Below are 23,261 nucleotides of genomic sequence, written 5' to 3' on the forward strand. Positions count from 1 at the left end.
ACTTCTTTGCAAAAAATAGGATAGTAGTGGCATTTTGGACTAGCACACTTTCCTGGTTCTTTCTTTGGGGTTCATTTTCTTTGTTTTTGACCAATTTATTCTTTTTGCCCTTTGATATTTCTTTTAGGGCATACCCTCTTTTCATTTTTTAATTTTTTTTTTGTTTTTTTAAAATATGGAACCTTTGCAGCATGGAAAGGATGAACATATTTGGCATTTCATCAGCTAATCATGAAATATGACACCTATTGTTATAAGAGCATAACACTAGCTCCACTTGGGGATGGCTTTTCCTGGTGAAAAGCCAAGAACAACAGGTCAGATGGCCTTATATTCAATTCTTGCTGCAATCTGAAATTTCTCCTTTGCTGTAAACAAACAACACTGTACCTCTGCAACATATATACATTTTTCATAAGCTGATTCAAACAATTGCAACACTGTTTTTGGATAGTTTTTCTGAGTATTTGTCATCATATTTATAGCTCCCAAGTCTTCTTCTTCAATTCTTCTGATAAACTAAAAGGTAACACAAAAGGTGGCATAGTTCCTTGCCTTTTTCTCAAAATTTGCTACATATTCCTTCCTATCTTATTGCTGTAATAAACTGCACAAAACAAACACTCTTATGTACAAATTGTAGTCCTGATATATCAACAAAGTGGATCAAAATAATGCTTGAGCATCCGACCATTGATTGGCCCATCTTCTGCTTCTGTACCATTTAGGCTTTTCAAAAAGTAGGTGTTGTTTCCTTGCGAAGCTTGAATAAAAAAAGGTCCCTTCCATAGGAAGTCAAACTTCCCATGTTTTCCTTTATCTTCCCTTATGGAATCCCACTTCAACACTTTGTCTCCTATGAAAAAATCTTCTGCCTTTGTCCTCTTGTCAAATATCTTCTTAAGTTTTTCTTGTAAAATCTGAGATCTTTGATACACTTCCTCTCTAGTCTGCTGTAAATGAATAGTCTGATTGATTCTTCTCTGAATGTCATTGGGTTCTGCCTGCACCTCTTGTAGCAATTTTATCACAGGGATTCCCAAAGATGAAGGGAATACAGCCTCCATGCCATAAACTAACTCATAGGGGCTTGTTCCAATGGATCTTTTTGTAGTCAATCTGTCTGCCCAAAGTGCATTGACAAGCTTTTTATGCCAGTTCTTCTTGTTTTCCTCCAACATTTTCTTAATGATATTGATTAAGCTTTTATTGGATGATTCAGCTAGACCATTACCTTGAGGGTAATAGGCTGTGGAGTGGCCTAAGGTAATATGGTATTTGTGACAAAAATTGATCATTCTTTTGGATTTAAAAGCAGCAGCATTATCAGTTATAATCTTTTCCGAACAGTCAAGTCTAGATAGGATATTGGTTTCTAGGAATTGCATGATTATTGAATCATTGGCTTGTCTACAAGGGATAGCTTCTATCCACTTAATGAAGTAATCTGTGGCAGTCAAAATCCATTTATGCTGGCCAGAAGAGGAAGGGTGAATTTCCCTAATGAAATATAAACCCCATTGTTGAAATAGTCTTTTAGTGGAAATTGGTTTGAGGGGTAGGGGTAAAATCTTTCTCTTGCCTTCAAAGATTTGACATTTATGGCAAGAAACTACGAATTTCTTTACATCAGCAAATGGGGAGGGCCAATAAATCCAGCTCTTAGGATTTTATCAGCAGTTGATTTCCAATACAAATGTCCACCACAGTCCCCTGCATGAAATTCCTTCAGCACTTTGTCAGTTTCATCCTTTGTTAAGCAATTCAGCAAAATGCCTTCATGATTTTTCCAAAATAAAACATTATCTAGAATACAGAATTTTGAAGCTTTCATTTTCAGAAATCTCTTTTTAGTTCTGGATAACCCTGGAGGAGCCTGCAGGTTTAACAATACATAAATTATATCAGCATACCAAGGTGATTGTAAGAAGGCTTGATTGATCTATGGAGTCGCCATCTCCCGTTCGTTATCCAGTTCATTGATGTCAAGGGCTTGAAAATTGATTTCAGTCATCAATTTAGCTAATCCTTGTCATTTTATCAACTTTGTTGGTTTAATTTCAATGTCATATTCCAAAATGTTAGCTATCCATTTGCCTCTTTTGCCTTCAATTCCTTCTTGAGTTAGAATATCCTTGACCACAGTATTTGACACATAAGCTATTACATGAGAGTATAAATGATCTGAATTTGAAACTACTTGTAAATGGTTTGCAAGGTATTCAATTCAGATATATATATATTTAAAAGATTTCCATGTCTTGCAGAAAGAAAACAAATGAAAATTTCAGTTGTTCATGACCCATTTAAGCATAGCAGATTTATTTCATTTTACTGTTTAACACACTAAAACGAATTTGTTCTGCAAAGTAAATCAACCACAGATGCAAAAGAAGTTGATAAAGCAGTTCACCCCTCTTGGGCTACGTCTACTGGGTCCAAAGCTCCCAAATGGGCTTGTCCTTGTTTTCATTAAATGCTCAAATTGAATATACAGCTGAATAGAAACATCTACATGTGGAATAGATGGTAAAAATGGATTCAGAACACTTGAATCCTTTAGGATTGACTATTTGATCACCTCCAATGGATACCTGCAACTCTATACAGTCTTCACAATCCTGGGCCCTGGTGGCTCCTAGAACTTTCACGGCTCCAAAACCTCTGCAAATGACCTCAGATGGCTGTAAGACCTACACCAATGGCTTCAGAAGGTCGAAAATACCCAAAATCAAAAAACAATTCGTCCAAAACCGCCTTTCCTAGCCAAAGTTATGGCCAATTAAAGTTTTCCTCCAGTTATGCCTAGAAACACTCCAGCTAACTTTAGTTGGAGTCCAGTTAGCTCCGCCAATTATGGCGGGACCGCCCAAATTTGGCGCTCCGCCAAAAACTCCGCCAGTCTAACTGCAGTTACATTAAATGCTGGCGGTTAGCATGGGATTCCGTGCTGGTGGTTAGTGCTGGCGGTTGGGGCTTAAGCCCTTGGTTCTGGGCCCGCGGTCATATGGTATGGGGGGCTGGCCCCCTTTGGTTTCCACCCAAACTCATTTCAAACTTTAATTACTGTTTTTTCCGCCCATACAACACGAACTAATACCGTGGCCTAACGGTAAAGCGCTTGAGTGTTGTTCCATAGGTCGTGGGTTCAAAACTTTGAACTCCCAAAAAATTTTGAAATGCGCCCATGAAGCTTGCTAACGTCATCTGGGGGCCACATGGCAGCCTCCGGGCCTGCCACGTGGCAGATTTCTATTGGCTGAGTGAAGGGAATATTCCCTGAAATATTCCAAGGAATATTCTACAGAATATTCCAAAAAAAAATTAAAATTTCTAATGTTATTGACAAATTCTTCTTTTTGCCATAACTTCCTCATACGGCGATCGTTTTTCGAACCGTTCACAGCACCGGAATCAGGAGGACGATCACTTTCCAGTCGTTCCACTTTGAACTAGTTCTGAGAACTTTAAATTTTGAGCATTTTACGACACTTAGGACATGAGCACCTGATCAATAAAATATAAACTCTGAAGTCCTTGATAGCATTTACAAGGGTATAAGCTTGTTTTTCCATGATTTGATATTTTAAAGGTGCATCTCTAAGTTCTTTGCTAAAAAAAGCTATGGGTTTTTCACACCCCTGATCATCTTTTTGTAGTAAAACAACAGCAATAGTATGTTCAGATGCAAAGGAAAAGATTATAAAGTCTCTGTCAAATTTCGGGCTTGTGAGGACTGGTGTTTTAGTTAAAGCTATTTTGATTTCTTCAATGGCTTGGTTAGTTTCTACTATCCACTTGACTTTGGAATCTTTTTTCAACATGTTATTCAGCAATCTTATCAGTTCAGCCAAGTTGGGTATGAATCTTCTTAGAAAATTGATTTTCCCTAGGAAAGCTTGCAGTTCTTTGATATTTCTAGGGTGAGGAACTTGTAAAATGGCTTGTATCATGTCTGGGTCAATTCTAATGCCATCTTTTGAGATTATGTGACCTAACAGTTTGCCCTCTTCTAGGCCAAACAATGATTTCTTTGGATTTAGTGATATGCCATATTTTCTGCAGATTAAAAACACTTGTCTGAGATGTTCTAAATGCTCCTGATCTGATTTGGAAAATGCAGTAAGATCATCTAGGTATATGACCAGGAAATCATGAATTTCTTTAGCAAAGGCTATGTCCATTGCTCGTTGAAATGTTTCCCCTGCGTTCTTCAGTCCAAAGGCATTTTTACATACTTGAAGGTTCCCCAAGGCGTTGTAAAAGCAGTCTTATCTTGATCATCAGGGTGAACTAAGATCTGATTAAAGCATGAGAATCCATCTAGCAGTGAAATTCTAGAGGCCCCCACTACCCTTTGCAAAATGTGATCCATCTTAGGTAAGGGGTAGTGGTCTTTTAAAGAGACTTTGTTCAGATTTCTCAAATCAACACACAGTCTTATTTCTCCTGTTCTCTTCCTAGTGGGCACTAAATTTGAGATCCATTCTGAAAATCCAATGGATGCAATTATTCCCGCTTCGTATATTCTTTTGACTTCTTTTTCAATGAGAGGAAGCAGTATAGGATTGACCCTTTTGAGTTTTTGTTTGAAAGTTTTTTGATTTTCTTTTAAGGGTATTGTATGCTGGATCACTGAAGTATCATAGGACTTAAAGTCTTCATAGCTCCATGAAAAAACATCTTGAAATTCTTTGAACAATTCAATATATTTCAGCTTTTGGACAGGTGGCAATGTCTTTGACAGTTTTATCATCTTAAGGTTTTCTGCAGTTCCTATATTACAATCCTTAATTTCTGCGTTTAATGGCTGCATTTTTTGCTTTCTTGGAATATCATTAGAGTCAAAAATGTCCTCCAGAGGAGTCAAGCCTGTGGGTAAAAAATTATCCTTTAAATCAATCACTTCAGATTCTCCTTCAGCATTTTCATCAAAGTTTATTTCTTTCAGCTCTTGTAATTTTTTGCTGGTAAATTTTGTTGGATGTAACATTTGATTTACTATTTCAACTGAAATATGAGTTTCAATTCTGTCCATTTGATGATCTTCACAAATGGTGCTTGTGTCTATATTTGTACTGGCAAATTCTTCTTTTAAAGTCAGGAAATTATTGATCTGAGTGTCACTGTCAAACACCTGCCAGTTTTTAACATTGTCTGGAACAACATGTCTATGTTTAATTTCAGCAGTAAAATGATGACTAGGCTCAAATGACAGTTTACAAGTGTTGGCAAATGTTGCCAAACTGTGAGCATGCAAATTTTGGTTCCTTGGAATTTTGGTAAGCTGTGATTCAAGAAAGGTATCGAGTATTTCAATTGCTGCCCCTCTATAAGCTCTTAACCTGATATCATTTGTGACAAAGTTTCATTTCATTTGTTGAATAACCAAATCAAAGTCTCCTAAAATTGATATCCTAGCTGCCCCTAGACTTTTGACCAATTTGAGTCCTAGCAGGAGGGCTTCATATTCAGCCATGTTATTTGTGCATCTAAAATTCAGCCTGTATGCATGTCCTTCAGCATGATCATTTTGCATGTTATGTATCCAAATCCCTGCCCCTACTCCTAGTTTATTAACTGATCCATCAAATTCTAAATACCATAGGATTTCTTGATTGCAGCCAGCATCAGGAGTCTTAAAAACTTGCTTAGTGGGCAGATTTGGATTTTCAAACTCATATGGTTTCCCTTGTGTGTCTGTTGTATCAATTATTTCAGCAATTTCTAGATCTTGAGCAATAGATTCTTCATTTATGCTTCTTCCTTGTGCTGATTCTAGAACCTTGTCATTAGTTTTGGGACAAATTTCAGCATTGTATAGGATGAAAGAGTCCATATCAGAATGCATGGAATAAATGGGGAAATTTTGGGGTTTCTCTTGACTGCTGACCACATATTTCATCAAAGTTTCCCAGTACAATCTCTTCGGCTGGCCAAAGACTGAGATGGTAGCATAAGACATGTCCAATTGTAGAGATCCTAGAGTTTTGCACCCCAAGATCTAGACAAAAGCATTCCATATTTTGGTGGGATATCAGCTACCACCACATCCATTAAAATTGTCTTGGCAGGGTATTGCACTAGAGATACACATAAATCTTTGATTAGGCCTAGACATCTGACCTGGCTAGAATCAAAAGAGAACAAGTCTTTGTATGGCCTGGTGATATCTAGGTCCAATTTTTCCATCACCGACTTAGGCATTAGATTATGGGAAGCTCCCGAATCAAACATTGCATTGTGAAGTACTTTGTCATGAACATTTAGACTTACATAGAATGGAGGAACTCCTCCATCTACTGATTTACCATTTACTTCAGGGCCAAAAATTAATTCTGGCTGGTCATCTAGGATGTTCACTGCATCTCTGTTTTCTGAAATTTGAAGTGACCTGCTGATTTGTTCTCTATAGACTTCATGTTTAGCCAACTCGGACAGTGGAATGGCTATTTTTAACTTGCCTATTTCGGTTTCAAGATTGAAAGGTTTTTCTATTTGAATTCTTGCATTTTGGGCAGCAAGCTTTTCTTTTTCTGTTGCGTTTTCAATGTTTTTTCCTTTATCAAGAGTGCTGTTAAGAACTGAATCTGCTTTAAAATTAATTTCAGGAGATTTGTTTGCATTTTATTTGGGAGGAAAGGAGGTGGATGGCTGACTGTTTAATGGTGGGCCATCTGATATGTCCTCAACCGTGGGTTCTTTTGGGTTGAGGTCTGTTCTAGCAGGGAGTTCTATAGGGGAAGTATTAACCTTTGCTTTTTTAGGCTGCTTGGTATCTTTCTGCTTGTTGGTTTCAGGGACATCTATTGTTCTGCTCCTTAATTTGTATTGTTTATGAACCTCATAGACAGTTGCATCATATCCCTCTCTAAAATCAAATGATTCCCCGGATTTGGTTTGAAATTGATTAAAGGTGCGAGCTTCTTTATCATCCTGGGTCAAAAATATTTGTTGTTCAGTGTTTAGACCCATTAAGTTAATTTGGGTGTCCTCTGTTGGCTCACTAGAGGTTGAAGCTTCAGCATAGCTTTCCTAGAATGAAGGTCTAATGTTTTGGTCAGGACCAACCTTTCCAGCATTGGGATTCTGATTTTTTCTGAAGTTTGGATTTCTTCCGATGTTATTTGGTTGACCATCCCAAGAGGATTTCCTTTCAATTTTTTCTACTCTATCACCCAATCTATCCATTCCCTTGATAATTGCATCCAGTTTTTGCTCAAATGCAAAAGGTTCTTCTTTAAAGGGAGTCCTTCGTTCAGCTCTAGCTCGAGCTCGTTTAGAGATCAGATTGGCCTCGACACTGACAGCTATGCTCTGCATGTCTTCTAAGCTTGGAGGAGCTCTTTCCCTAAGCTAGTAAGCCATGTCAGAATCAAATCCATCAATGAATTTGATCAAGGCCAAGTCTGGTGGGGGTCTAAGATTCTGAGGAACAACATTGTACACATTATTGAATTTGGCACAGTAATCTTGAACAATTTCTTGTGGGCCTCTTTTCAATCTTTCATATTCTGATAAGATATGTAATGGGTCTTTCTTCTTTTCCCATCTGTTTAAAAAGGTTTGATAAAGGGAATCTGGGTCAGCAATAGTGTTTACAGGAAGTTCCCTAAACCAGGTCCTTACATCACCGGTTAAACTCTGAACAAAAATTTTCATTCTGACATCATTATCATCAATCTCATAGTTCTCAAAATAATATGTCATTTTCTTAGTGTGTTGTTGAGCTGTATAGGTGCTAGTACCATCAAAATAGGTAATTTTGCTTTGATAATCTTGAGGCATAGCCCCAGGATTTGTAGGCAACTGCAAGGGAGCATATAGATTTGCCATATTAACAGGGATAAATGTAATAGCTGGGAGAATGGGGATAACAGTGGAAATATGTGTTGTGGATGGGGGAGTGGAAAAGATGTTCTGAAGTGATAATGGTGAACTAGAAGAAGCTACAGCAATGGAAGAAAGGACTGTTGCTTTTCCGGGAGTAAGCTCAGATTGGGTAAGGTTCTGCTGAGGTGTGTCAAAGTTTAAATCAGTAGAATTTTCTTGATTGCCTCAACTTCTAAGGTTTTTAGGGATCAAATTAAGATTTTCAAAGATAGCTGGAGGATTTGGATATGGATCTGATCTAGTGTAACGGATTTTCTTCTTTGGAGCCAGCTTCTAAATATATTTTTTGGTATTTTCTGGAAGTATTTGAAGAACACAGCTTTTGACAATATCTTTCTAGGAAATTTTGAATTGTGAGAGTCTTGAATTTTCCTGAAGATCTTTTGAAAACAAAAAGGAAACTGATCAAATTTTTGAGACAGCTGTTCAAAGCCTAAAACTAAACTGGAGATAGACTGAAGTAGCGTTTATTTACTCCTGTAATTGCATAGCAAAAACAGTTTCAAAGGCTGCCTAGCTAACTTCAGGCTCCATTTGTAGCTTTAGAAAATAGACAGCAGTAACAAGCATTCATTCAGTCCCCAGTGGAGTCGCCAATGATGTTATCACTCAGGTTTTTCCTCAAAATTTGTGAGAAAAGGGAATATGGCCGAGGTAACCACAGACCAATCTTTCAGATGCAGGTTCTAGCTAATCTGCATCCAAAGAGGGCTCTCTCTTTATGGTTTAGCTTTGTTTTGGGGTATATTAGGCTAGTTATGAAGTACAGGGGTTTGTTTGGTTTTTGGATGGCAACATTCAAAAAACAGGGGTGTAGATATGAGAAGTTCAGTCCATTGGGCTAATGGAGTATATGAAGATGAATTGTTGGATATGGTTTATTTGACAGAGGGAGGTACTATAGAGCAAGGTAATCAACCATGAAACAATTTGTAAGCTGGAATCAGGTGAAATGGAGTCAGGGGATGAAGGGCAGTCAAGAATCCTTCATCATGTTGACAGAGGGAAAGTGGACGAATATTTCCAGGGAGCAGTTAAGAATTCCTTGGTTATATTCAATATGTAAGAACCAGGGGAAACGGGAGCAATTAAGAATTCCTGCTTATGTTAATTCTGAAGAAAAAATAAAAAAATAACAGAGATTGAACACAGAGTACAATTAAGCAAGTTCTGGGTTATTCTTTTTCCCTGTTATTCAGATCATGAACATAGATGATATATAAAAACACAGAAACTGTAAAACATGAGTTAAAAAGACTTATTGATCCATGAAATAATTCGAGAATTCTGCAACATAGTCCTCTGCCATTAATTCCATAACCAAAGAGTTCAGCAACAACGCATTCCAGCAACCTTTTATTCAGAAGAGTTCTCAGAGTTATAGCGCAGCTCCAGAAATGTATCACCAACCCCTAATACTTTGCTTGGGGAGGTATTTGTACAAAAATGTTTACAAAATATCTCAATGAGATAATATCTAGCAATAACTTCTTCTACCTACTCTACAAGAGAAGTAAATGATCTTGAAAAAAGGGAGAAACGAATGCAGAAGTAAGTGATGCTATGTTGGCTGCTCAGTTGGTGAGATGCATTGATTGTTTGCTCAGCGAGTCAGCCGATGGATACTTTACTGACATTCTGCGTTGCTGGCTTTACTTTCTTGGGTGCTTTTAATTACGCTTTAATAGATCGTTGCCCAGCACGATTTTTTATTTGCTCGTTTTCTCCATATCATGATATATGTTATATCCTGGAGAAAACAAAAGTTTGAAATCCGGCTACAAAATTTCCAGCATACTTTGCCACCACTGCTCTTCTGGAAACTGATGTCTTTGCAACTTTATCAAAGTTTCATCAACGTCTGTGTATTTGTAGAAGTTCGGCTGGGCTGTAAAAAGATGTTGTACTTCATGCTCAATATAAAACAGATTTTCTAAGTTGATGTACAGAGATTAGCCAGATGGAAGGGTCTTCTCTGCTGGAGTACTTGATGATGATGCATTATGTTGATCAGCAGCATATTTATTTAATCTGATCTGGTACTCAGCTTGTCTCAATAGGCGTTCATTGTTTCCCACCAGACTAGGCAAGCCCCTTTCCTGCAAAACTGCAAATATTTTCATAAAAGAGTCTACATCCACCTGCATATCCTGGCTCTTTCTCTCCAAATTCTGCATCAGAGTTCTCATGGTCATGACTCTTTTGATTGTTAGGATGGTACCTGTCCTATCTTTGATGTCCAATGCTGCTAGTTCTTCCTTGGTTTTAGTGTTCAAAAAATGGATTAGCCTGTTGGCCTGTTCGGGCTTATGTCCCAATAAATTTCTGGCCCTTTGAATTTCTACCTGGGCTGCTGCTATCAAATCAATCTGTTCATATATAATTTGAATGGATCTCCATACATTACTGATTGATTCACTGATATTAGCCCATAAAATGCCCCTGATTTCTCCCAGAGGCTTGTCTAAAGAGAGGTCCTTTTCCAATGCTTTTACTTTGTTTTCTAGTGCCTTCACCTCTCTTGTCTTTTTTGCCACAGTCTTTTAGATTTGTCATAACTTATTTCTAGCTTTGGCCAATTTTTCTTTGGCTTCTTTCAATTCTGATACTTGGAGTTTTAAATCCTCCATAGCCTTTATCAATTCCTCAATGGTCATGGTAGTGCTGCTGCCTGCTGCTGTTGTTGCTGAAGTACCTGCTGCTGATGCTGGGCCAGTGGGAGGGACTGTTGTTGTGGCTGTAGGAGGAGCAGTTGTAACTATTGGAGCTGTTTGGGATGGCTGCGAGGTTGACACTCCCTGCTTTTCCTGCAATTCCTTCTCCAATTCTTGCTCTGTCTCATTTAACCTTTGATTCATTTTAATTAGCAAATCCATCATATCCTCTTCTGCTTTTTCTTGCACAACCTCTCTGGTTTGTGGATGCATAGTAATTGGCAGCTTCAATTGCTTCTTGAGGGCAGCTATGTCATCCTCCTTTTTCTTCATTAATGCTTTTATTCCCTTGGCATCCTTGGGATCATGTCCCAGCTCAATGATAATTTCTTCCAAGGACTTTATCCTATTGTCCTTGGCCAAAGAAGACGCCTTTCCCAAATCCAATTGGGCAGATGTGTTGTTCAGTGAATTCTGCAATTGTTGAGTTAGCATTGCCTTGTCTGCCAATGTGGAATAGACCATCTCTCCAGTTTGCTTGTGCAACTCAATCTGGTCCATAGGGTGAATGTCTTTGGCAAGAGCCTCCAGATTTGTTCTAATATAATCAGCAGCTGACTGTGGCTGCTGCACTTTAGGCTTGAAGTGGCTCAAGATCATCTTTCCTTCCTTAATGTCATATGCAGACATTAACCTTTGTTGTTTGGCAGGGGTCATCTTGAGAAATTGATCATAAAGCTGCAGTCTTATTGGCTCATTCTGTGCCTTGATGTCTGTGAATGTTCTTTTAATATCTGAACCTTGCTTGCTTTGTGGCCTTGAGGAGGAAACTTCCACACTATGTTGTTTCTCCAATTGCTGCCTATGAGAACTGGTGGATGTTTCTACCACTGGAGATGTCTTTGGGTTGGTTTCCCTCTCACCCCTTGGACTTTCTATGATTTCCTCACTAATTTCCTCTTCAGGTAGAAGATCTATTCTTTGCCTTTTTGCCAGTGGTTGTTCTGCTGGCCCACTTACAGGTGTGGTCTCTTCTCGGTCCCTTTTTCTGCCCTTTTCCTCATTTAGAGGAGTCTGCAATGCTGGTACCTCTGGTGCTTTGGTCTGGGCAGGAGGAATTTGCCCTTGGCCTTGTTGCTTTGATGATGTTGGCTGATCTATCATTTCGTGTTGCTCTGTATGCAGCACTTCTTTGCCTTTAGATGTTCCTGCAGCTGGTGTAGTGCCTTTTTGGGCAGGTTGCTATGAAGTTGCAGCAGTTGATGTGCCCACTTCGGTTTGTTGAGGCAAGTTGAAAGAGACTTGTCCAAAAGAGTCCAGGTCAAGAGTCTTTTCAAGATTTTTCATTGCTTGTTCCATTTTTTCTTCCTTAGTAAGCTGCTCTATCAATGTGCCCTCTACCCACTCATCTTGATTAGAATACTGCTCTATTTCAGGTATCCTACAATGATTATAGGCTAACAACATACTTTTTACCTTTCTATCATAGATGAATCCATTTGGGTCATAGGGTACCCACCAAAAACTCCTTTTTAATTTGAGTTGTTCACCCAATATCTTTTCAGCATCTTGCCATCCTTCCTTTTTGTTAATGACGAAGGGGCCTAATTGGTTTCTTAATTTCAGCTGAGCCTTTTTCTTGGCAGCATAAAAATGAGTCAAATATGAGCTAATAAATTGCCTGAAGTATTCAAGAGAAAAGAGTCTCATAGGCACATATTTTGGCAGTTTATAGGGGCACAACTCACAGCCATATATCCTGATCTCAGTGTGATTCTGGTAGAAGTACCAGTCACCTATTTTGTAGTTTTTGGAGAGCTGTAAGATTTTCTGCATGTCACCAGAGAGTCTGGGAGGAGGAGTTCTCATTAGCAAAGAGGAGACTGGATGTATAAATAGATCAATGAACTCACAATAAGTGTAGGGAGAGTTATGGACTTCATGGAAGACTGAGGTCCAAAATATCACAGACCTCCTTTCTCCTTTAGTATCCAATTTTCTGATAGGAAACTGAAAACTATCTGTTTGATAGTACAAGAACAGATGATAGATATAAGAGGTATATTTGAAGACTCCTTCTCTGTCCAGCTTTATGAATTGGTCATGGATCTTGTTGCTAATGAAGGTAGCAAAGTCAAATTTGACAGCAGGAAGATGTCCTGGAATAAACATGGACATCAAAGCTAAAATGGTCTCATCAACATATTCACTTGTTTTAAATCCCAGGACATAGGATATCATGTCAATGATGAATTTTCTAGCTTCATTGAACCAGACATGGTGAAAAGGAGGTGACTCCCTCAGTTGGCGATCTGATCTCATAAATAACTTGGCAATTTGGCCTATTTCTGCAGTGTATAATTTAGAGCCTTCATCCACCAAATGTCCCATGGAAAGTGTAGCATTTCATTGATTGAGTCAGGAGTTATATAAAAAAGGACAGTTCCAGTTGGAGACATGACTGCTCTCTTAGTAGGTTCATAATTGGCACAGCATAGGCGAATGACATCTGGGAATACATTTACTGAGGGCAGATAGTATCTGGGTAGATTGGATTCCCATATCCCATAGAGATCAGCTTTGTTTAGGTGACTGTTGTTGATTTCACAATATGCTTGGAGGTGGTTTTTGTCACCATTTAAGTCTTGTATTTGAAAATCCCTGTCAGCTAGGGGCAACCACTCCAAATCCTTATGAGGAGCATTAAGGGGAGCAATGTTAAGGGCCACTGGAGCTTCCATTGCTCACTTCTCTGTCATTTTTCAATTGAAATTTGGGCTTTTTGCAATAAGATAGGTAAAATGAGAACTGTGGGGGTCTTTTCCGAGAATCGCAGACCATAGTGAGTTCGGTTTTTAGCTTTCTGAGAGAATTTTGCAGGGGAAAAAAAAAGTTTGCAGAATTTCATGGTAAAATGGGCAAAATAGTGGTTATGGTGGGCCTCTTTACAGCAATTTTATGAATTTAACTCAAATTTGGGCCTTTTTTGGAGACTTTGTAGAGGAAACTAAAAAGAACAGGGTTCGGGAACGAAATGTAGGTAAATACATGTTTTAACCCACGAACTGTGCGATTTGTAGGTGGCGGACCGAGCTAGAAGACCAGTTTGCGGGCTTGATTTGGCCCGGTGGCGGATGGTGTGTTTAAACTCTGCTTTGGACGTGAAACAACATGCAGATGTCACGCAGAGACAATAAGCAGAAATGAACAAAAATGATGTTTTTACGCCTTTTTGACAAAAAATTTGATTTTGGCGGGTTTTGGCGCGTTTCAGTCGGGTGACGTCAGCATGACGCGGTGTTTTGTCATGTAGCGAGGTGATGTGGTGCTGACGTAGTTCTGACGTGGTTGTGACATCAGAAGATGACGCGAGGGTGACGTCAGCGAGGAGGGAGCATGGGCAGTAAGCAGTTTGGCCCCCGCACCGCTTTTGGGCAATGGTGGTATTAGGGGGGGGCAGCAAGCAGTGCGGGAAGCCGCCACCTGTCCCAGGGTATGGTGGAAAAACCACCATCCGCTGGGCGCTAATCATTGGACGCAGGAGGGCTTGCGATATGGATCGGAGCCATTGGATGGGCGGGCCCCGATCCAACGATTGGCGGCGAACAGGAAACGACGGAGGCTACGGTGCGGGGACCCACCATATAGATCAATGTTTTATAATGTTTGCAGGGTATTTGCTGGGGTTAGGTCTGTGGGTTCGGTTATTCATTTAACCAAATGTTAAATGAATTCCAATGTTTTTTATGCGTGGAGGGTTGTTAATGGCCCCGAATGGACCACTAACTCCCATAAACATTACCATATGGCTATAATAAGCTGGGGGTCAGGATATTTACATTTTTTGGGGTTTTATGCATTTTATATAATACGGGGGGGGGGGGAAATATTATATAGGAAAAATATAATAAAGTTAGTATGTTAAAATGAGAAATATATTCAAACAAAAGCACTAAGTCAAAAAGTGAAACTTAGGCTTAGGGGAGTGAAAGGTATCCAAGTTATGAATTTGGAAAACCTAGCAAAATTGAAGAAAAGCATTTTTACACAAGAAATGTGGCTTTATTATCCTAAGTAAAAACAGAGTTTCACTTAGTCTTTTCATGAAATGAAGTGTTTAGGAGCACTGCGCAGATCTCAATGTTCTTGTGGGGAGGTTACTGAATTTTCTTGAAGAAATGAGGAGGGAAGTTAGTCATGCTTCATCTGTTTTGTAACCACCTTGCCATGGCACTTATGATATCTATGAGATAAATCACCTTTAAGAGACACAATTGCTTATCCATCTGCTTCTGCAACATCAAACTGCCTACCCAGCCTATTACACCTAACATTTTTTCTTCCTTTTCCTTAGGTGCATTTGAACTAGCAAACCCTTACTCTCTTCTTTTCTTTTAGATCTAAGTCTGACGTTATTTCTTCCGGGGGCTTATATTTAACTGTTGAGCACCCTTGCTTCTCTACCTAACTACTTATCTGCCAAGCTTGAACTGTTTGGACAGATTTCACTCTCTATCTCTAAAACAAGAAATTTAAACATGGACTGGCCAAGATTGAGCTGTTTGGCTATCCATCAACTGTGACAGAAGTCACCTAAGTGCACACATTGAACTTCTTTACAAAAAATAGGATAGTAGTGGCATTTTGGACTAGCACACTTTCCTGGTCCTTTCTTTGGGGTTCATTTTCTTTGTTTTTGACCAATTTATTCTTTTTTCCCTTTGATCTTTCTTTTAGGGCATACCCTCTTTTCATTTTTTCATTTTTTTTGGTTTTTTCAAAATATGGAACCTTTGCAGCATGGAAAGGATGAACATATTTGGCATTTCATTAGTTAATCATGAAATATGACACCTATTAGTATAGGAGCATAGAAATTTCCATGAAGGAGGAGAAGCAAGAGCTTATTGAAAAGATGCATGAGATTGAGATTCAACTCCATGATGCCAAGGAAACCCTAGCCAAGTATGTGCATGAAAATGAGGTATGGAATTCAAGTTTATCTTCAATTTCCTCGCAAAATGAATGTTTTGGTGCTTTTTAAAGACACACTAGAGGAATAGGGTCCAAATTATTGATGAAGATGGGATATGAAGGTAAAGGCTTATGAAAACATGCACAAGGCATAGTTGAGCCAATTGTTGTTGAGGAAAGGCCCAGGTATTTGGCTCTTGGTTATGGAAAACATGATGGAGAATGATCCAAAGACAAGGAGGCACATGAAGGTGTTCCAAGAAGGATTTTGATTACATGTTCATTACCTCAAGCTTGTGAAGTTTGTATTCATGGGGAATGTAAAATTTTTATACCCACTTTGCAAGAAGATTCTCATAAGCATGCAACTAGTGGAAATGGCAAACAAGAGGATGTTGAAAGCTCTAAGGTCATTGAAACCATTGTTGGTATTCTGAAGAGAGCCACTGCCTCATCAAATTCACCTCCTCAAGAAGGCGAAAAAGGTGAATGTGCAAGGAAAAATCTTCCTTTAATCAAGTTTATTTTGATTATGATAAACATAGTAAATCTTCACATAAGATTTGGAGAATTTACATGTTGCTTTTGTGGTTTGAATAACTATATTGTTTCGAGGTGTTGGAAGAGGATATCCATACACAGGAAACTTTCAAAATAAAAGAGATAGAAAGACAAAGGTCCATTAGATAATGGAAACCATGTTGAAGAGAAGACACAATTATTTTGCACTCATTGCCATAAGAGGAGTCATCTTGTAGACAAGTGTTGGAATTCATATCCAACAAGTCATCTGCAACATTTGAAAAAGGTGGAGAGAGATTTTGGCAAGAATGGAAAAGAGGATTCCATAATTGATGTGGGTCAGGATGATACACATGATGAAGTGCAGCTGAAAGAAGTGCCATTGAAATGGTTTGGAAAGAGATGGTTAGATTTCTTAACCAATTAAGGCCTTTCATTTCTTTTGATAATTGATGCAAATCTTGCCTTATTGATGCATTTCCTTGTTATTTGGATGTATTTCTTTTCTCCTAAAATTATGATGCATATTGCATGAAGAAAGATGTTGGAAAAGCAGAGTTATGTTGACTCACTTAGATGCAACAAACATGGCAATTTGCAACTACAAATTTTCATGCATGTTGCATAATTCTTGAACTTGCATTTTTTCGCTAGGAAGGTGTTCGAAAGTGGAGTATGTTGACTCACTTTATTGCAACAAATTTGGTCATTTTGGCTCTTTAAGTACTCGTACATACCAATGGGATTCTTGTACTTGTGAGAGAGTTGAGAATTGTTATACATGCATGAGAGTTTGTGTGTGAACAATGGAATTTTTAATAATTTCATTGTGCTTGAACATGCATGAGTAATTGACTTGTGTTGGTTGATTGCTTTGTTAAATATGTATGTTGTCAACTTGAGAATGTTGATCATTTGCACATGCATGAGTGTCAGCTTGCGTGGTCTATTGATTGTTTCATGTATGTTATATCGACTTGGAAGAGTTGAATTTGTCTCCAAATATGAAAGGGAGATGTGACGAATTATTTCATGAGAATGAGGAATTCTTGTTGTAAATCGTCAAGTTGTTGTACATGATTTTGATTGACTTAAAAGTCAGTTGTTTGAAGAAGCATGTTTTGTCAACTTGTGTTTAGTCAATGGTTTATACACTAAGATGTAAGAGTACATGGCGATGTTCACATGATGTGACATTTGTTTCTTTGAAGAAGCAAAAGGAAGAGGTCATCAAGTTATATTCTTGCATGAGTGTTTTTCAAGGTTAATGGTGTTTCTTGTGACAATATGTCGTAGGATTTTGGAAGGTCTGTGCTTGAGCAAGAGGCTCATGATTAGCCTTCATTCTCAAATCATGACATGAGCAGCATGTTAATACTATAGGATGATGGAATCAAAAAGTGGAAGTGGAAAAAAATGCCAAAAAAAATTGTAGCCATTGTAGACCATTTGATGTGTTGACGACAAGAAGCGAAAGAGGTGGCGAACGCATTCTTCCATATGTGGAACTTGGAACTGTGGAGGTAAAAGAATGGTCATTTCTTTTCTTGTTATTACTAATGTTGGAACTCATTGGTGTAGTTCACTTAGATGGGCTTAACTTGGAAAAGTGATTTCCAAGGAGAAGCTTGCATCGAATGCATGTGTTGCAAAGGAAAAACATGATTCCTAGTGGGAAGGCCATCGGTCAGCTTTCCAAGCATGGATCGCTTTGGTACAACAGCGTGTTTAATTAGAAAGCAACCAGTAAGTGTTGGATTGGGTCAGCAATAAAAGGAGAACATTGGTTGAAGTGCCAAGCCATTTGCAAGGCAAGGCATGTTAGTGAACCCAAGTGGTTGTCATGGATATTTTTCCAAGTAGAGTCAATTGAAATAACTTGGGAAGGAGAAGAGTATTCAGCTTTCATTAGATAACCAAATTTTGTAGGTCCAAAAGCCTGTACGTGGGAAGGAGTGATCCGAATTTGGATTAGGGGCAAAAAATTGCTCAAAAATGAAAGTTCTCAGAATCGCTCAGAACCTAAAACGACCGCGTTCGTCTCGGCGGTACGATCCCAACGCAACCCATTTCACTCAAAACAGAGTTCATATTAGAAAGATAGAGCCTACTGTCCATTTTGTCAAACAAGCAAAATTTTGTGACTGGGATGCTCACTAGGCATCTGTACAGCTGAGTCAGTAAAAAGAATATTCCAAGGAATATTCCTTGTAATATTCTTGTAGGTGGCACAATCAAATTTTTACATTTTTCAGCACATGATTGGTATATGGCATATTGGGTGGACCAATGAGAGGGTGACATGTGGCAAGCCCAGAGGCTACCATGTGCCCTCTCAAAGGTCATGTAAAATTATTTGGGCAAGGTGGGGAATCAAACTCATGACCTTGCCTACACAAACCCAAAGACTTACCATTATGTCATGCTAATGTTTCTTAACCAACTAAGGGCACACTTTGTATTTAAAGTGTTAAACTTTTGAGTTTGGGGGAGGAACTGCTAACCTTAACCTCCCATGTGACCAAGTTGCAAACCAGTGGATAGCGCTAACACTAACCACAGAGGATTAACACTAATTAAGCCATGATTAGCCCTTAATTAAGTGGGATTTAGCTGGTGGCAGGTTGGCGGGTCCACCAAATCTGGAATTGCGCCAATTTTGGCAGAGTTAACTGGATTTTTTCCAGATTTAGTGGAGATTTCCTAGGGAAAACATAAGAGGCCATAACTTTGGCAGTATTCGACCAATTTTGTCTCAAAAAGAGACATTCCTAGATAATTTGGATTCTTTGAACACAATGGAATAGGTTGCAGAGGCAGAAAGGCACTTTTATATGTGATTTTTCTACATTGAAGTTTAAGGAAGCCTAGGGCCACCAAGAGAGCAAGTTAAGCCTAGATCAGCTGAAGTCCAATTGAAGATCTTGGAAACCAATTTTTGGGTTTTGGGTCTTCTGAATCCAATGGAGTAGGTTGAAAAGCCATTGGATCACTGTAGGTGCATGTAATCAGAGAATTGACCATTAATCCAAAGAGTGCCTAACCATTGAAGCAGGTCCAAGGAGATGTAGCCCAGGAGAGGGTGAACTCCTTTATCAGCTTTGTGTTATGAGATTGATGTGTTTTATTTCTCTGAAATTTGCTTGTTGTATGTGTGTTTTTAAACAACTAATTAACCTCATAAATTGCTCACAAAAGACACTCAATACTTGACACATAAATCCTCACATTTTGTTTAATTTGAGACGATCCTAAACAGATTTTTAATACTCATGAGGGAGATTGCATAACATTAACAAGTTTTCCCAAAATTTCATATCAATTTGGTATCATAGCACTGTTAGCTCATTTTAACCCTGAGATGGTTTGCCAAGGTTAGCTAGAAAATTAGTTATTGGTTTTGCATTTGTGCAAGGAGAATTTAACTATGTGCATGTTTATGTGTGTAAGTTGAAGATGGTTTGAGATGCTTCTTTGTTGAGAAACTTTTTGAAGCTTTGTGAAGCTTTTTGATGCATTAAAAGTTTGATGGAAGCTTCAACAAGTGATGTTTATAATCCATCTTTCTTAACAAGACTCTTTGATTTAGAGATGTTGCAAGAGCTTATTATCATGAGAGATCTGCTGCAAGAGATGAATGAAGATAGGAAGGAGAACACTAAACTTCAAGAGGAGTTGATGGCCATGAAGGAGGAGAAGCAAGAGCTTCTTGAAAATATGAATGAGATGGAGATTCAACTCCATGATGCCAAGGAAACCCTGGTCAAGTATGTGCATGAAAATGAGGTATGTAATTCAAGTTTATCTTGAATTTCCTCTCAAAATGAATTTTTTGGGGCTTTTTAAAGACACACTAGAGGAGTAAGGTCCAAATTATTGATGAAGATGGGTTATGAAGGTAAAGGGTTAGGCAAACATGCACAAGGCATAGTTGAGACAATTGTTGTTGAGGAAAGGCCTAGGTATTTGGGTCTTGGTTATGGAAAACATGAAGGAGAATGATCCAAAGCCAAGGAGGCACATGAAGGTGTTCCAAGAAGGAATTTCATCACATGTTCATTACCTCAAGCTTTTGAAGTTTGTATTCATGAGGAATGAAAAAATTTTATACCCACTTTGCAAGAAGATGCTCATAAGCATGCAACTAGTGGAAATGGCAAACAAGAGGATGTTGAAATCTCTAAGGTCATTGAAACCATTGTTGGTATTCCAAAGAGAACCATTGCCTCATCAAGTTCACCTCCTCAAGAAGGCGATAAAGGTGAATGTGCAGGGTATAAATCTACTTGTAATCAAGTTTCTTTTGATTATGATAAACATGGTAAATCTTCATATAAGATTTGGAGAAAAATTACATGTTTCTTTTGTGGTTTGAATAACCATACTATTTTGAGGTGTTGGAAGAGGATAGCCATACACAGGAAACTTTCAAACCAAAAGAGACAAAAATCCAAAGGTCCATTGGATAATGGAAACCATGTTGAAAAGAAGGTGCAATTATTTTGCACTCATTGCCATAAGTAGGGTCATTTTGTAGACAAGTGTTGGACTTTGCATCCAACAATTCATCCACAAAATTTGAAAAAGGTGGAGAGATATTTTCGCAAGAATGGAAAAAAGGATTCCATAATTGGTGTGGGTTAGGATGATACACATGATCAAGTGTAGCTGAAAGAAGCACTATTGAAATGGTTTGGAAAGAGATGGTTAGATTTCTTAACCAATTAAGGCCTTGGATTTCTTTTGTTAATTGATGCAGATCTTGCCTTATTCATGCATTTCCTTGTTATTTGGATGCATTTCTTTTCTCTTGAAAATATTTTGCATATTGCATGAAGCAAGATGTTGGAAAAGTAGAGTTATGTTGACTCACTCAGATGCTTGATCGGAATCGACAATTGTTGTCAAACCTTTTAAACAACAAATAGCATCATCATCTATAGTTTCATAGCACAACTTCCATAATAATTACAATTAAGGCATCTCTGCTTCACCAGTTAATTCCAAAGTTGAATGCAGTCCTTTCCCTTTAAACTTTAGAGAAACACTACCACTAAAAGACACTTTCGTCAAAATTGTTAAAAACCATAACACATACACTACATTTTCACTTTTGCTACACTACAAGCAACAAATGATTTCTGACACTAATAATATTCTATTCCTACATTAATTTACAGACTTCCTAGTGTGAATGCTATCATCAATGCATTCACCAGAAATAGTAGGGAAATAAAGAATCCAGAAAAGATTGCAAGAGCACTAGTCTTTGATAAATCAATGACCTTTACTGAATCAATCACAGGGCCACACAGAGAACTCCTATCTACAAGCTTCGTATTGTAATATAGGTTGTGGAATGCAGTGAAGTTCCATTCGGCCTTTGTCATAAAGGTCACATTATTAGGCTCATAGATGTCGTTTGTCAGAGGATTATTGTAGTGGAAACTCTCTGACTGATCTTCGGTGAAATCCATGACTGCCAATGGTTCTTGGCAGCCATTGCTAGCATATCCCAAAATAAAATTCATCATATATTTATTGTTTGAATCTGTCTCCACCATTTGCTAAATAATACCTTCTTTTCTGGAAAGAAACTCAATGGCTCACTTTTCCTCAGGAACTTTATAGTAATTAGAGTCGATATACCACACTGCCTTGCTCGACTCTATGGTCCACCTTGATAAAGATGATGTTTCCATGTCCAGCTTTGTTAGCAAAAGAACTTCCAATCTCTCATTGGAAAACATCCATGGCCCTTCCTCAAAATCTTCATTAACCAAAATATTGTCTCAGAGTTTTTCAGGAGTAGAAATCCATTTCAAGGTGATGGCATCAAGAATGGGACCACAAGTTGGATCTTCTTCCAAACTAATATTTTGGAAAATAACCTTGACATTGTCAGCTTGCGCTTGTAAATCCCATGCATAGGCATCCCAACCATAAATATTATACAAATTCTACAAATCCATGTTCAGAGTCGACAAAGGCATAGAAACATTGAGTGATTCCATCTGCGTGGTTCACGTCGTGCTAAATGTGAAAGAATATGTGGATATTTTTTGAATACTTATCTGCTTGCTAATCTGAGCCTCATTTCCCAACCTCACAGCATGCTTACCATCAAGAACAACCAGGTACATGTTGCCCGGCCTCTCCCTATCATTTTCATATTCCACTGTGCCTTCTATATTCCACCCAGGTAATGAATCCAAGGCACTTTCCCTTAATGTTCTATTCTCAATACCCACCTCTTCAAATTTTCCATTCACCAGCAAACCATTTTCCACTGCAACAATGTTTCTATCAAACCTACACCAGAGGATCCTCGACCTGTGGTTGAAATTTCCAAAGGAGCAGAGAGAAGAGGCGAGCCTACTACAACATTGATAGGTTTGAGACCATGTGAAATAAGTTGAATTTTCAACGAATTAGATGGAGTCTCCACAAACCATAGCAACTCTCTCAATGAATAAAAATCAGGATAGAGTAGGGTGATTCACAACACAACACTTCAAGTCCTTTGTATATTCAGCCTGAAATCTACAAATCCGAATGACTCATTCTAAATGTGAAGCCTTGACCAGTTAATACCTTTTCCATACAATGAGATGCGTGTTGATCACCTCATGACATTTTTCGGCCTTCTACAATGAAATTATTGATGGTGATGTGTTGGGTTAGGTTAGGTTCGAGTAGGTTTGGATATTTTCCTTATGCCTTTAACTCTAGCATGTATGTGTTTTGATTTTGCCATGTATGTGTTTTGATTCTGGCATGTATGTGTTTTGATGTATGTACTCCTTAGTGCTACTCCAACTAACTAAATATTCCCTCATGAGAAACTCATGCATGTCAATTCAGAGAAAGTCCCAGTTGAGATTAGAGTGTAGGGATACTGTATTATCAGTTGTAGAATGATATGAGTTGTACATATCATGCATGAAATTAGAAGAGGACCTAATTTTGGATTGCGCAATTATGGAAAAAGGAATTCCCCATTAAATATGGGTTATTCCTCTCAGGAATTGTGCAAGGAAATAGGGGCTCAACGGTTAGCAGAAATTGGCTAAGTGTTGGTCACCACAGGCTTGTGAGGCAAAGAGTTGATCATACTTGTGTGGAATTGTTCTTGTCAGAACAAGATTTGTATTATCACTCAGATTTCTAATTAATGTAATAGATATTCGAGGTTTTCAACAGTGGATTTCCCCAAAG

The 23,261-nt window shown here is 38.3% G+C and overlaps 1 pseudogene; it reads right to left on the reverse strand.

Moving 5' to 3' along the window:
• Positions 1-21,217: 21,217 nt before the first annotated feature.
• On the reverse strand, positions 21,218-22,674 carry LOC149141139 (protein BIIDXI-like; annotated as a pseudogene).
• Between the last annotated feature and the right edge of the window lie 587 nt (positions 22,675-23,261).

This window comes from Pinus tabuliformis, chromosome X, assembly GCF_031772625.1.
Source record: "Pinus tabuliformis cultivar Carrire ecotype Pingquan chromosome X, CPIR1, whole genome shotgun sequence".
Lineage (NCBI taxonomy): Eukaryota > Viridiplantae > Streptophyta > Pinopsida > Pinales > Pinaceae > Pinus > Pinus tabuliformis.